The sequence below is a fragment of the Myotis yumanensis genome, unplaced genomic scaffold, assembly GCF_028538775.1.
Source record: "Myotis yumanensis isolate MYYU_CA2020_CCGP unplaced genomic scaffold, mMyoYum1.0.hap1 SCAF_9, whole genome shotgun sequence".
Classification (NCBI taxonomy): domain Eukaryota; kingdom Metazoa; phylum Chordata; class Mammalia; order Chiroptera; family Vespertilionidae; genus Myotis; species Myotis yumanensis.
Genome location: NW_027223760.1, coordinates 16547312 through 16562500, shown reverse-complemented (window position 1 = coordinate 16562500; position 15189 = coordinate 16547312). Strand labels below are relative to the sequence as shown.

At 37.1% G+C, this 15189-nt stretch overlaps 1 protein-coding gene and 1 pseudogene across 4 annotated transcripts in view; both read right to left on the bottom strand.

Moving 5' to 3' along the window:
* The window catches only part of CPED1 (cadherin like and PC-esterase domain containing 1), a 280292-nt gene that overhangs the window by 63271 nt on the left and 201832 nt on the right, over nt 1-15189 (bottom strand). The window lies entirely within an intron of this gene.
* LOC139017143 (U2 spliceosomal RNA) lies at nt 9457-9669 on the bottom strand (annotated as a pseudogene).

Below are 15189 nucleotides of genomic sequence, written 5' to 3'. Positions count from 1 at the left end.
ATCAACCAAAAAACTTGTATGCATATATGCTTAACCCGTGAACACAGACAATAGTGTGGTGAAGGCCTGGGCAGGGCAGGGGGAATGGGTTCGGCATGGAGGGAGTCAATGGTGGGAAAAGGGGCTAGCTGTAATACTATCATCACTAAAGATAAGAAATCACACCCTCTATTCTGTAGTTTAGGCCAAAGAATTTGCTTTCTTATATGAATTTCTCCTGAGCACTTAATCTTTGTTTTCAGCTCTGATGCCATGTTCCTTGATGTTTTGGAAAGTTAGGGAAGCCTGCTGGATATTAATCATTTTCTAGGTGCAACCAAGCAATGGTACTTTTTTTTTAATGTTGAATGAAACAAAGTGTATACCCAATACAGACTCAGGTCCATAGAGTGGCTGACAGAGTTGAGGGAGTTGGAAGACAAGGCAGTACCAGTATAGCTGGATGAACTTGCGCACATTTTATGGGGAAAGAATAGTGGCACACCGTGGAAAGCACACCCCTGTAAGAGTCGCACTTGTGAGGTTAGTCCTAGCTCTGCCATGAACTGGCTGTGTGATACCAAGGCCCCTGATCTCATTGTCTCGATATAAGAGGGTGAGAGGTGGAGAGAGAAGAGGGAAAAGTCACATAAAATGATCTCAAGTGCTGCAGCAGACAATGTGAGACGCCTACACAATGCCCATTCTCCTTTCTTCCCTTCTACCAGAAAGACCTTTCTTTTTGTTGGAGGTAGAAATATATCTAGCACTCAAAAACAAACTAACCAACCAACCAAAGAAACAAACAAAAAAACCTTGATTTCCCAGTCTCCTTTGTAGCTGGGCATGGTCATGGGACACAATTCTAGCCAAAGAAATGGAAGTGGATCTGGGCTATAGATTTCTGGGAAAGTTTTGCTTCCCTGATGCCACTGTTTCTTGGTTACTCTGTTTCTTCTTACAGACGCAGATGAAAGACAGAGACTTTGGACTGCCTACTTCTGCACTTCTTACTATGGAAGAAAAACACACTCCCACTTGGTCAAACAATCATGGAAGATGCAGCCAAACTTCTCTCTTTCTCTGAGAGTCTTAGGAAACCTTTACTTCTCAGGCCATGTGAATCTTTTTCACTATTTCGTTAGATCTTAAAGTAATTACCTCCACTAATTAAAAAGAACCTAAACAATTTTGAAAAGAAAAAACTTATTAGTATCTCTCATTTCTTTCTTCTCTGGTGTTATTAGTAATTTGTCAACGTCAGGCATATTCAAGAAATCGAATGACAGCCTTTCTGGTCTAAGTGTCATCTCTGAGTCTACATCCATGCAGAAGGTAATATTTAGCAGCATTGGTTCAAGTGGCATTAACCCCAGAGAGCTTCACATTTAGAGCGTATTATTTTGCTGGAGACGTCACGAATCCCTGAGTGGACCGACCGTCAGAGCTCGCGGTGGAATGCAATGAGATCATTAACAGGATTTCCTTGTTCAAACATGTGCAGAATATATATGTTTAGTATATAATTTCAAAAATTTACTTAACTTCCCAATAAGGGCACGGGTTCTATCCCCAGTCAGGGCACATACAAGAATCAGCCAGTGGATGTATCAATAAGTGGAACAACAAATCATTGTTTCTCTCTCTCCTCCTTTTCTCTCCTTTCCTCTCTCTGTCTCAAATCAATATAATTTTTAAAAAATATACCTTAACTCCCTGTGGCACACAGCTTCTTCCAGAAGACTCCATTTCATCCCTGTTCCTTGGTTGCTGCTCTTTCCAATATGTCAAGAGTGACCTCTCAAATTTAACAATCCTGGCCTGGTCACATCCTCCGGAAAGGCAGAGTCCCCTTCTAAATCAGGACTGTTCATTTTCCTTCAAAAATGAGGCTCCTGAGGCTCTCATTTCACTGTAATGCTCCAAAGGGACACATTATTTTTTGTCTTCACATTGCCTCTGAATGTAACAATTGCTTTCCTTGTAGTGTAATCACCCAGCCACAAAACACTGAGGAGCCGTGTGATTTACAGGACTAGACATCGAGTGAACATGCTTAGGATAATCAGCTGAGGCAAACACTAGCAATAAGTAATTGTAGCATAATCCATCTGAAATCATCCTTTACATACCACAGAGGTCCTAAAACGGGAGGTTTTTCATGAGGAAAAGAGTGCAATTCATATTAAAAGAGATTTATATCCTTTAGGGATGGCAACTTGGAAATATCTCACAAATGGAATTAAAATGCTGAGAATTTATCCTACAGATATACGTGACAAAGTCTGCAAAGATTCATGTGCAAGGAAATTTACTAGAGTGTTTTGTGTCAAGAAAACTTGATACAACTCAAGTGTTCATCAGTAGGGAACAGGTTAAATAACGCATACATCCGTATAATGACATATTTTATAATTCTTAGAGAACAAAGATGCAGGTGAAGATATGGAGAGATCTAGAAGACATATTATTAAGGCAATAAAGTAGGTTGCAGGATATTATGTATACCATGATCCTATTTAAGCAAAAATAAAGTGATATATATATTATATATGCTTGACTGTGCATAAATAACTTCTGAATGATACCAAGCAACTCTGAACAGTGGCTCTCTTAGAGATTAAGAATAGTAGGTCAGAGATGGGGAAGCAAAAATGAACTTTTACTTTTTACTTGTTTTTGAAGATTTTGCCATTAGTATTAATCATGCATATATATATATATATATATATATATATACATATATATATATATATGTATATATATATATATATATTAGAGAGAGGAAGGAAATGAGAGGAGAAAGAGAGAGAAAGAGTGAGAGAGAGAGAGACATTGAAACACTGACTGGTTGTCTTAACTAAAGATCGAACCTGCAACTTGGGTATGTGCCCTGACCAGAAATAGAACCCACACCCTTTTGGTGTATGAGACATGTTCCAACCAACGGAGCCACACGGGCCAGGGCATTTGAAAATGCAAATTTAAGTAAAGAAAATAAGATTTAAAAGGGTAAAGTGAAATAATAGAAAGCCAGAGAAGGACTGACAGCTCCTGGGAGGTGTACTAGTTTCCTAGGGCTTCTGGACCAGATGCCACAAACTGAGGGCTCAGAACAACAGAAATGCAGTCAGTCTCATAGTTCTGCTGCTCAGAAATCTGAAACCAAGATGTTGGTAGGTTTGGCTCCTTCTGAGGGCTGGGAAGGACTATGGACCAGCACAATCATTGATTACTGGCCTGTGTTCACAAAACTGATAGTTTATCAGAGGAAACGTAAGTAAAAGGGAATCAAGTAAACATTCCGAGGTGGAAGGATGAGCATATGAAACATTTGGGAACGGAAAGAAAATATGGCCATTAATTAATTGTCAGAGTGGATAGTGTTTGGAGAACAAGATAGGAAGTGAGTACAAATCAGTAACATTATTTTGGAATCATGATTATCATCCTTGGCTCATTTTAATGATACAAAATTTAGGGTTATGGCAATGAATATTTCTTGTTCTGTTTAAAAATTCTTATCAGATAAATCTCTAAGCTGTATGCCCTTTATAAAACTTATAAATTTTTTTTACTAAGTAGCTGCCCTTTTAAAAGACAGTACAAAATTAAACATCTTTATTGAGGAATAGAAGACATTTTTAGTTTTATTTAGAGTTTGTCCTCATAAAATATTTGCCGTAAACAACGTTAACCTACATAATTGTCTGACTTTGAATTTAATGAAGATTAGAAGCGAGCTAAGTCATTCTACTTTGTGCAGATGGGATCTCTAAAAACATTGATTTAAAAATGGATGCTTTTCCATGCTTGATGTTATCCTGCTTTAGTAAGAGTTTATAAATATGTTTTAAATTTTAATTGTTTTTTATAATATGTTTAATTAATTTTTTAGAATATAATTTTTAATTTTTAAAATCTTTATTGTTGAGAATATTACAGATGTCCCCCCCTTTCCCCCCAGTGCCCCCTCCATCCAGTTCCCATTTTTTTTTCAGTTCCCATTTTTTTAAAAAAAAATAATGGAACTTGGTGTTGGGTTGCATCATTATACATGTGGCTTAACTTGCTATTTATATTTGGAGTTCATACCCTTACTTATGACACATTAGAGTCCACGTAGTAATGAGCCCTCATATACCATAACACTAGTGTGTGTTTCTTTTCCTAAGCAAATGTCAGCTGAAAAGTGGCCACACATTATATTACTTAAGAAGTTTAGGTTAGTCCACCATGAACTCAGGGAAAAGGAAAGTTGGAACAAATTATAAGCAGACGAATTAGTTCTACTCAATTAAATTTATTAACGTGAATTAATATTTGGAATACTTCTTTATATTGCTCCTGCATTCCAAATGCTTGAACCAACATGCACTTTTCTCTTTTTTAATCTAAATGGCCTCCAAATTAACTAGGTGGGGCCAGCATGATCCTGCTTGCTGAAGTCCATTCCGAAAGGCACCCTCTATTCTCAATTCTGAAGCACAGACGTGTCTGGGCTGTGGAGAATCTGGACTGAAAATCTAGTGAGATGGGGCCTGTGAAGTGACTAATGTTTCCCACTTCCGGTGAGCTAGAAAGTCCAAGGAAAGCAGCCTTTGTTGTGGTCTCTCAGCACTTCTGGTTTGGGGTCCAGATGGAATCCAGAAGGGAAGATGTGGATGCAAATGAAAAGAAAGAGTCAGTGTGTATGTTTGGATATTTGAAAAAGCTCAGTTCTGCGTGAACACGAAAGTGTGGAACTGGAACTGAATGTATGACCTGAAGAATCTGGATCAGTTTGGGAAGTGACAAAACAATAACAATAACAAAAAAGAGAAGATTATTTCCTATTCCAAAGGAGCAAGCTTACTATGTGTAGACCAGTGGTTCTCAACCTTCCTAATGACGCGACCCTTTAATACAGTTCCTCATGTTGTGGTGACCCCCAATTTCATTGTTACAAATTGAACATAATTAAAGCATAGTGACTAATCATAAAAACAATATGTAATTTTATATGTGTTTTCCGATGGTCTTAGGAGACCCCTGTGAAAGGGTCGTTCGACCCCCAAAGGGGTCGCGACCCACAGGTTCAGAACCGCTGGTGTAGACTGAGGCAGAAGAGTAGTGACTAAGCTACAGAGATATTTTAAAAGACAACTTTTAATTGATGTGATCACACCAAACATAACAAATGTTACCACATAGAAAGTAGCAAGCAGGTCTTCCCAGGAGAAATTGATCACCCATAGTGAACATAGCTGTGATATAGGTATTTCAGCATGGACTGTCCCATTTTTAAATAGTCCACTAATAAAGCATATGAGGTTGTGATTCTTAAAAATGTAGCTTTGGTAGGGAATCTTCTGCACAAATAGAGTTGAATATTTTAATGAAAAGATGCAGTCACACTAATTCTTGACACTAAGTGGGCATTTCCTGCCTACTTTCATCTTGGTAACTACTATACAAATACAACTCTCTGTACATGCCCACAGAGTTCCACACACCCAGTGACCCTTAGAATTGCTGGATTTTAAAACTTGAAGGGAATTTATAACAAGTGACATAAGGAGTACATTATGCTACAAAAGATTATCTCATTACATGTCTCAAGTTTATGAATTGCACCGGTTTTGAGGCTTTAGTAGTAAGTGCTTAGTACTAAATATTACCTTTAAAGATTCCCCACTAATATCATCTCATACAATCACAGTTAAGCTCAAAGCATGTTAAATGTATCTAAATTGTGTCTAGAAGAAAACACTGATGCACTCAAAACTGAACAACCAAACTGCTATGATATTGTGAGATCAGAAGTTAATATTAATTTTTAGTATAAACATATTCTAACATTGTAAAAAGTAGATTCTTGTGAAAATAATTGTGTTATGATGTAACAGTCCTTTCTATGTACTTGTTAATCAGACTTAAAAGAACACCCGAGCCTGGCTGGCTTGGCTCAGTGGTTGAGGGAGGAGATCGTGGTTCGTTTCCCGGTCAGGGCACCTGCCCAGGTTGCAGGCTCGATCCCCAGTGGAGGGTATGCAGAAGGCAGCCAATCAATGATTCTCTCTCAGCATTGATGTTTCTGTCTTTCCCTTTCCCTTCCTCTCTGAGATCAATAAAAAATATATATATTTTTAAAAATACTCAAAGAATACTCTAGGAACACTCTAAATGTCACTCCCCTAAAGATATTTATTAATTTTAAAGAAAAATGTAACTTTACAGTGGAATGAAACCCAGCCAACACTACCCTCAGAAAGTGACCAAAAGAAATACATAATTTTTGCAGTATTCTTGCCACAGATGTTTAACTTCATTTAATCAGGAGAAAACATCATACAATCCCAAACTGAGAGGCACTGTAAAAAATAAGTGACCTGCATTCTTCAAAGGTGTCAAGGTCATAAAACACAAAGGAAGACTGTGGAACTGCCACAGATTACAGAAGACTAAGAAACATGATAACTAAAAGCAATTTGATGGGGGAACAGAAAAAGAATTTTATTGAGAAAACTAGCGAAATCCATATGAAGTATTTGGTTAAGTAAATATATTTTACCAATATTAATTTCTTAGTATTTAAAAAAAATTCTTAGTATTGGTTGAATTGATCAAGTACCCTGGTCACATCAAATGTTAGTATTAGGAAAAGCTGGATGAAGGGTGTTTTGCAAACTTTCTGTAACTATAAAGTTAATCTTAAAGGTTAAAAAAACGAGTCGAGTACAATTTAATAGTCATATTTTAGAGTTTTATGATGGGAAAAATAACATTAACAATAGAAAAATGTTATAAGCATTAAAAGGTTTTTAAACACTTTTCTTGGAATATCATACAGCAGAGCAATGACACTGTAATCACATCTTATTAGAATTCATGGATATCCCATGAATTATAAGCATATTGATCTTAAAGGTAGTGGGGATTGTGGGAGGACCAGCCACAGGCTACAGAAGAGCTAAGGTACATCTACTGTATCAATGGGCTAACTTTTGGGTGGGCACCAATCTGCTGGTGAGTAGACAAGGAGAAAGGGAAATGCCATTTATAGAGAACCTCAGTCACCTCTAGCACTATAGAGTTGACACTATATTGCATAGCATCTCTACAGGTATCTGAAGCTGTATTTTCATCCTCATTCAACAGATGAGGAAATAGAGGTTTGGAGAGTTTGGGGGAAGCTTTTCTAAAGTTGAAGAGCTTAATGAGTCGAGTCGCTGGAGTTTGAGTCATGGGTCTATCTGACTTCAAAACCCTTGCTTCACAGACTGAAAAACAAAACAAGATAAAACAAAACACACTGTACTAAGAAACAGATCGTGTTTGTAAGACATTTACAGGCATTTCTCTTCATCAGGGAAGATCCCCTTTTTCATGGCCACAGATGGCATCCCTGAACATAACCAGCTGCACTCCCACATGCTTCCAGCTGGTCAAAAGTGGGGCCAGGCAAGTGCGAGTGAGTCAGGCCAAGTCTATTCTCTCCAGCGGAACAAAGCCTCAAAGCACCTTCCATGCTCTGTCACTCAAATAACTTTGTGAGACTACTTATTAACTAAAGACTTAAAACTAATTCCCACGATAGACAATGAACAGATATTTATATATCATTGCTGATCATCGAGGAAAATATTTGTTTTCCTTGATTTTCAAAATTGTGAGTACTCATTGTCATGTGTTTTCAGCTTTCCAAAGAAGCTTATAGTTTAGAACATGTATTCACTTTTATCAATTTCTTTCCTTCTTTAAAAAATTTAAATCCTTTATTGTTGAAAGTATTACATATGTCTCTCTCTCCCCCATTGACCTTTCCCTGGCCGTTACTTTATTTCTTTAACAGACATTCATTCAACATCATACATGAGCCAGCCATAGTCCCTCATAACGTTCTAGCAGAAAAAAAACATACATAAACACACAATTGCTGTAGAAAGTGCTAAATGCTATAATAACGATTGTGCTGGACAGTGTTGACACAAAGGAGTGCGATCAACTCTGTTTTGCAAGGAGATTACAACTTGAATACGTTGGACTTCACCAGGCAGATGGGAGCTGATGGGCTTTCCAAGAAGTGGGAACAATGAAGGCGGGAGGGAGGGGGGCCCGACGCAATCGGTCCTCTCCTGTGGGATTGCCTATCAAGGAGTGGGCATCCTTTACATCTGAAGACAAACTGAATCCTGATTTAACAATCACTACTTTTTCTTTCCTGCAGTGCCTATTAGCTTGGGATTCAGTGCTGAGCCATAAAATCTACAAGACGATCTGGAACAGACTGGAAATGGGTTTTGTCTACTTGTGTTGGGGGCCTGTATGAAGCATATCATGTCAGATACAAAGCTCTGACACAGTTTTTTCAGCATGTAACCCAGCCATATCAATTCAGGCTTTGATACTGTCAGTTATCAGCAGCACACACAGCCAGGAGCTGGCATTTTCCTGTGGAAAATGTGCTATCTTCCTTGGCATGTAATGTAGAAGTAAGGGTTGCCCGTCCTCACGGAGCAGCTAAAGAATCCATGACCCCAGTTATAAAAGGAGGTGTCCTGGAGAAATTTCAAGATATGGCTGTCATTTAACTTGTCTTCAATTCCCCATGGGTTTTTAATTAGCTCATTATTTCCTGAACTTGAATGCTGTTGTGATTTGATCATTACTGTTAAATGGCTGCCACAACTCACTGTGTGGGATGAAATGACTTTTATTCATAGCCAAGTCTGGTGAGTGAATCCTTGTAGATGACATGTCTCTAAGTCTCCACAGCCTGAGCCACAAAAGGCTGCTTCTATGGGTCTGCCCGGGTTGCCTCTCTCCACTCAGTTCAAGTCACTGGTCTTCTCTCCTTGGCCGCATGCTCAGTGGACCTGCCTTCTGCCATGGTTTCTCCATAATCCACAACCAGGTGGCATTTCAAGCTGGTCTCTAGAATATGTCACTTCTCTTGGTTAGTCAACAGCTCTTTGGGGATCCTGCTGTCACCAATCAGATATGTTTGCCTGGCCTAGCCGAGTTATAGCTAACATTGCTTTAAAGACAGCCTCCCGATTTATTCTAGAACTTTGCAGTTGTTACCCTGCCCAGATCTGATATTTTATTGCTCCTCAGTGTTTTATCTTTAAAAGGCCAACTGTGTCTTAAGGCTTCACTGTGTTGGCTAACTTTGACAGGTCAAACCCAAGTGGACATAACATTAGACACTACTAATTCCCTCTGATTCCTCTTCCTTATGCCAGGAGATCCTTGTCATTGGGACTGTGTACATGGTGGAATGGTTTATCAGCTAAGACTGATAATTGGGAAGAAAACAGTATAGAGGAGAATAAATTGCTTAATACACTGGCTGTTATTTTTCATCATTCCCTATAGTGTTTCATAAAGTTTCAAAACACTATGTTCATTGTACTCTAAGTACATTTTAGTTAAATAAAAATGATATAATAATTTAAAGAAGGGCTATCTGTTGCCAAAAGTGTGTTTCATGAAATATGGATTTCTGGGAACTTAACAAGTAAGTGTTAAGTCAAAAAAAGAATGGTGTGTAGACCAACTAAACTAACTTTTGCCAGAAAATTTTAAATAAATTTTGCCTATTTTCAGTGTCAGCATTCTACCCAATTATTACAATTTAATAAAGCTAATTTAAACTGATAAGAACAGATACTACACTTGATCTTAGCCAAAAGGCCGAGAAGCGATAATAATAAAGCTAATTTAAAAAAATGTTTAACAGCCCTGACAGGTGTGGCTTAGTTGGTTGGGTATTGTCCTGTACACCAAAGGGTTGCTGGTTTGATTCCCATTCAGGACACATGTCCATGTTGTGGGCTCTATCCCTGGTGCAGGAGGCAGCCAATCAATGTTCTGTTCTGTTCTCACATTGATGTTTCTCTCTCTCTCCCTCTCCCTTCCTCTCTCTCTCTAAGAAAATCAATGAAAGTATTTTTCAAATGTTTAACAATTTGTCATTGTTTATATTGTATACAATTCAGCTATCTCAGAATTTTAATTTCCTGAAGAGAAAGTCATTTTTGATGAAATTTCTTTGACTATCTGTTAAAGAACCCATGACCAGGAAAACCTATACCAATAGCTTTCCTGGTGACTAGTTTGTGTCAAAACCACTGAACTAAGAAATCATGTGGGACCATTTATTGAATAATGGGGTCATGAGTGAAAAACTCATATGTGACAGCTAAGACCAAAACAAAAGAAAATACCACAAAGCTGTACGGGAAAAACTGACATCATTCACTATTTTTTAAACAAATTATACACAAAAGAAATACTCTGTGATGGCAGACATCTGCCTAGCACAACTAAGAAATAATTCCTGGGAATGAATAACTTCTTGAGTTAGCTGCAAGTTTTCCTTTTCCAGTAAGTCACATGTCATGTACGTGATCTATTCTATGAATACACCCATTTCATTGTTCATTTATGGCAATTTTCCTGGGTATTAATAGTAAAAGTCATTACTCAGACTGTATACTGTGCTACTACATTTTTAAAATGGAATTTCTTTTCTGAAAAATACTGGTCATATTTCATATACTACATCAAATGTTATCCACTATTATGCCCCTGAAATTGGTTATATACTAAGGAATTTTCCTATGAAACTCACTTGAGTTCAAAGCCCTGGTAAACAGAGTCATCGAGGCGAGGGTGGCACATGATAAGGGAATGGAGGGGTCTCTGTGTAACTATTAGTAGCACAGTGGGTGAGGGTGGAGGTTATCGCGTCAGACTGCAGAATTCAGATTTCAGCTTCACCACTTTGTGACCCTGGGCCAATTAACCTCCTAGTTGCTCCAGTTCTATCCTGTGAAAGACAGCTTTGAATACTGTTGAGAGGATTAAATAAATTGGTGCATGTAATGAACGAAGACCCATGCACGATGCTCAATAAGTGCTCCAAAAATGTAGTTATGATTAGAACTGAATATCATGTGCCAATTGACACATTATGTTCCTTATGAGTTAGAGAGGATTAGATCAATTAATAGAATATCTAAATATGTGGGGAAGCATGAGACTTGATTGGAAAGTCTGTAAGGAGGAAACTCTGAAAGGTCAGTACCTCCAGAGGGAGTTGGCTGAAGGTGGCCATCCTTGCCTTGACTTTTCCAAACAAGTCTGAGCCCCTGGGTGTTTACTGAAATCTTTATGTTTAGTCTTCAAACGTCCTTGCTTAAAGGACACTGCAGATATTTGTGTCTTCTCAAGGATGCTTACCCTGCTGATAGTATCTAATAGTTAACTTTAGTTCAAGCTGTTGTTACAATAAAAGCCTGAGGAGACAGGTAAACGGGGCTGTTTGGTTCCTCTAGCCAAGCAGTCCCTTATTCCTCTCTTTCCCAGAACCGTATGTCAGAGTAATCATTCAACCATCACTCAGGATCTGCTGGTCAGCCCGGCATAAATAAATGGCATTTACAGAGTTAAGTAATTGTTCTGATGTGTAGCCCAGAATTTAGAAGCGAGTCTGAGCCCACACTCATTTTCCTATATCATTCTGGAATTTAAAAGAAATATACATGTGTCAATGCTATCCATGTAACATAGAACAAATAAATTACTTTCTCTGAGCCTATTTCCTCACACCTAACATGGGGATAGAATTGTTCATTGCTCATATACACCTTAGTATTGTTTTTGTCATTTAAAGAATATGTGTGAGAAGGCGCTGGTCACTGGTATATCACAACGCAATGCTTTGTTTTCATTCTTAATGACCATTATCTAACCTAGTATTTCTCAGCAACTGGCTTGTGATGAATATACAGGGTAGCAAGGGTGAGCTCAATTGTATACCCATATAATATGAGTTTCTTTGAGTTGGCTCAACATTTCCAGGGTTATTTTCCCCCTTTGGAAAAGTTTCTTACACATATCAAAGGAAAATTTACTTTTTTATTTGCAACTATGTTTTATGAAAAACCAAGATATTAAAATATGTACATTTTATTTTTGATTCTTTGAATTGCAAACTAAATAATTTATCACTTGTAATGAGCACTAGACATGCAAACATTTTTCTCACTTTTTTAAGAAGAATTTTGTAAGTACTATAAATAAAAAAACCGAAGGTGATTAAATATTGTTGAGCAGTATTAAATGGCAAAAGGAGACTGCAGGTTAGAAAAAGCAATTATTGATAAAATTGTATCTACCTGGATATACATAAAAACACATATTCAGAGATTTTTCCCTTCAGTAAGTGGAATAGGAAAGAAAAAGCAATGTTTTAAAAACTTGCTTTAAAAGTTCACGTATTAGTTTCAATAATTTCACATGTAGGCTAAGAATATTTATAAGCTTAAGGATTAAGGAATAGTTTTGAACTTTTTGCTATAATTAATCTTAAGCTCTTTAAAAACCATCTAACAAGTATTAGTTTATTTAATTATAAGTGAATTTAAGTGGCAATATATATGTAATTAAATGAGTCCTTTATGATGATTTTAAAAGTGACTGTGATTATTTCCAAGTTAAGGATATAGATATCATTATATGTAAAAATAATTAAAATTAAATAAAAATAAAAACTTTCAAATTTTAAATTTGACTTGTAAGGGAGCACCCATGAGTCTTTTTTTAGAAGATAGAAGATTAATACAGTTAGAAGTCCAGGTTTTTTGAAGTTTTGCCTACCATACACAGCCACTGTCTACTTTAATGCCATGGAGAAAGTCATCTAAATGGAGTTCTTTTTTGAGGTTTATAAGAAGTATTAACGTAAATTTTGAAGGAGGTTAAATCTTCAACTTATTTTCACTTAGAGCCAAGAAAATTACTCACCACTCAGGAGTCATTTGCTGTGTTCTCACCTTGTGCCAGTAATAAAAAGAGGAACAAGATGAAATAGCCCCAGTTTTCAAGGGACATGGTGTTGAAAACGGGAAAAATTTGAAGAATGAACAGGAAGAGGAGACGAATATCTTCAAGAAAAGGCACTAAAATGCAAGATCTAACAATCAGAGAGACGTGGTATATTTTAAAAACATCAGAGACACAGGTATGACTCAACTAGGTTTTGTGGGAAGCAGGGAGCAAAGCATGGCATGATATAATCTATACTAAGGGGTTTGGATTTTATATTTGCTCTCCCTCACTCACTGTGTACATATGTATTTAATTATAACATACATATGTTCATTACAAAGCTGGAAAATTAAATAATAAGATTAAAAATGTACAGATAACATTTTAAATTTCCCCATGGCTCAATACATGGATACATATTTCACTTGTGTATTATGCACATGGTACTTATTACATGTGCATACATATTATAAAAATTAAATTAAATTGTTAACTATGCTTTATAACCATTTTTTACCCTGATAGTATGTCATGAATATGATGGAAGAATTTAAATGGTGATAGGCGTGGCATATTATAATATAACTAGAGGCCTGATGCACAAAATTCGTACAAGAGTAGGCCTTCCTTCCCCCGGCTGCTGGCACCAGCTTCCCTCCAGTACCCGGGACCTGGGCTTCCCTCTGGCCACCAGCAGGCACCCGGGACCAGGGCTTCCCTAGCATCCCTGGCTTCATCCAGAAGGTCATCTGGAAGGATGTCCGGTCTAATTAGCATATTATGCTTTTATTATTATAGATTATGATCTGCAAGTTTAAAAAAACATATAGAAGCTAGACTGGAGACTGCTAACTCCAGTGGCAGGAGAGTAGGTTAGGAGACTATTATGAGTCTTCAGGGTGGAAGGTGAGGACTGTCTGAGTCAGGATGGTGGGGAAGAGATCAGGATACAAGAGATGCATGGGAGAAAACCAAAAGCAGTAAAGGAGAGGAAAATATTTGGGTAATTTTTGGAAATCTTTGTGCTAATGGATGGACAATTAAGAAGGAAGGATGAGGATGTTTTATAAAGTGAGGTGAAGGAATAGGTGTTCATTTTAGTTGTCTAGCTCTAAAGGTTGTGGAATATGCAGGCAGACTGCCCCCTGAACAGTGGGATAACGTGCTTAACTGTGGAATTCGGAAGAGAGAATGACTCTTGTAACATTTATCAAAATACAATTTCGTGGAATCAGAGTAACATCCTTTGACTATTTACTCACTGGGAGTTACGAGAAACTGCCAAGTCCACCTAGTGGTGATTTCCAATCTTTCTGGAATGACGAAGCTCTACTATTGCTTGCTCAACTTTGCGTGTCCTCTTTGCTACACTAGTGGGTATGGGCTTGGATCCCATTTTTTGGCATAATAACCCAAATCCTTCACATTTAGGATCAATTTCTCTCACCGAGTGCCTCTCCCCTACTCTTTACATAGTTTCCCCTATTCTAGTCACACACAGCTACTTGCTGTTCTCCCATCCTGTCATCCTAAGACACTTGGAAACCACACACAATTGTTATCTCTTATGAGAAACCATTTCTGGCCCCCATCCCCCTTCCTGATCCAAAGAATTTTTATTTTCTTTGTTGTAATGCCGTAACACTACATCTTTATCATAAATATTATACTCTAATTTAAGTACTTGTTTTTAGGTAGTTATACTTTCCTATTTAAGCTTCCTCAGATATATAGATCTCTATCTATCTATCTATCTATCTATCTATCTATCTATCATCTACCTACAAACCTACCTAGGTATATATATTGTTCCATGATCTAGACAATAACATTGGCTAAATAAATATGTGTTTTAAGTCACTTTGGCCTCTGTTCAATATATGACATGCATCACGTCATATATTTAATCAAAACTAAATATCAATTCAATTCTCTCCCAAATTCTTGGCATGTAATGATATTCCCATCAGAAATAAGAAAATCTGAAACTAGTTCAATTGGAGACAAGAAACAATGTCTTGTAGTGCTGTATATAAATTAATGGAGTACTTCCTTATACAAGTTTTTGTCAATGTGTTTTACAACTGGGCTGATTTAAAATTTTTTCTTTAACTTATAATGTTGTAACTAATACCAGTGTTGATGAGGATGTGGGGAAACAGGCACTTTCATACATTGCTTGCTTGTCAAAGTAAATTTGACAGAGTATGTTATGGTTTAAAATTCTCATTTGATTTCATGTATTAATTCCACTTCTAAAAATCTTTGATACAGAAATAAGAGTGCAAGTATGCAAAGGTTTATATATAAAATGATGATTGTTGTAGCAATATTAATAATAGCAAAGAATAAGAAACCATCCGATTGCCTGTCAATAACTGACTAAGTCAA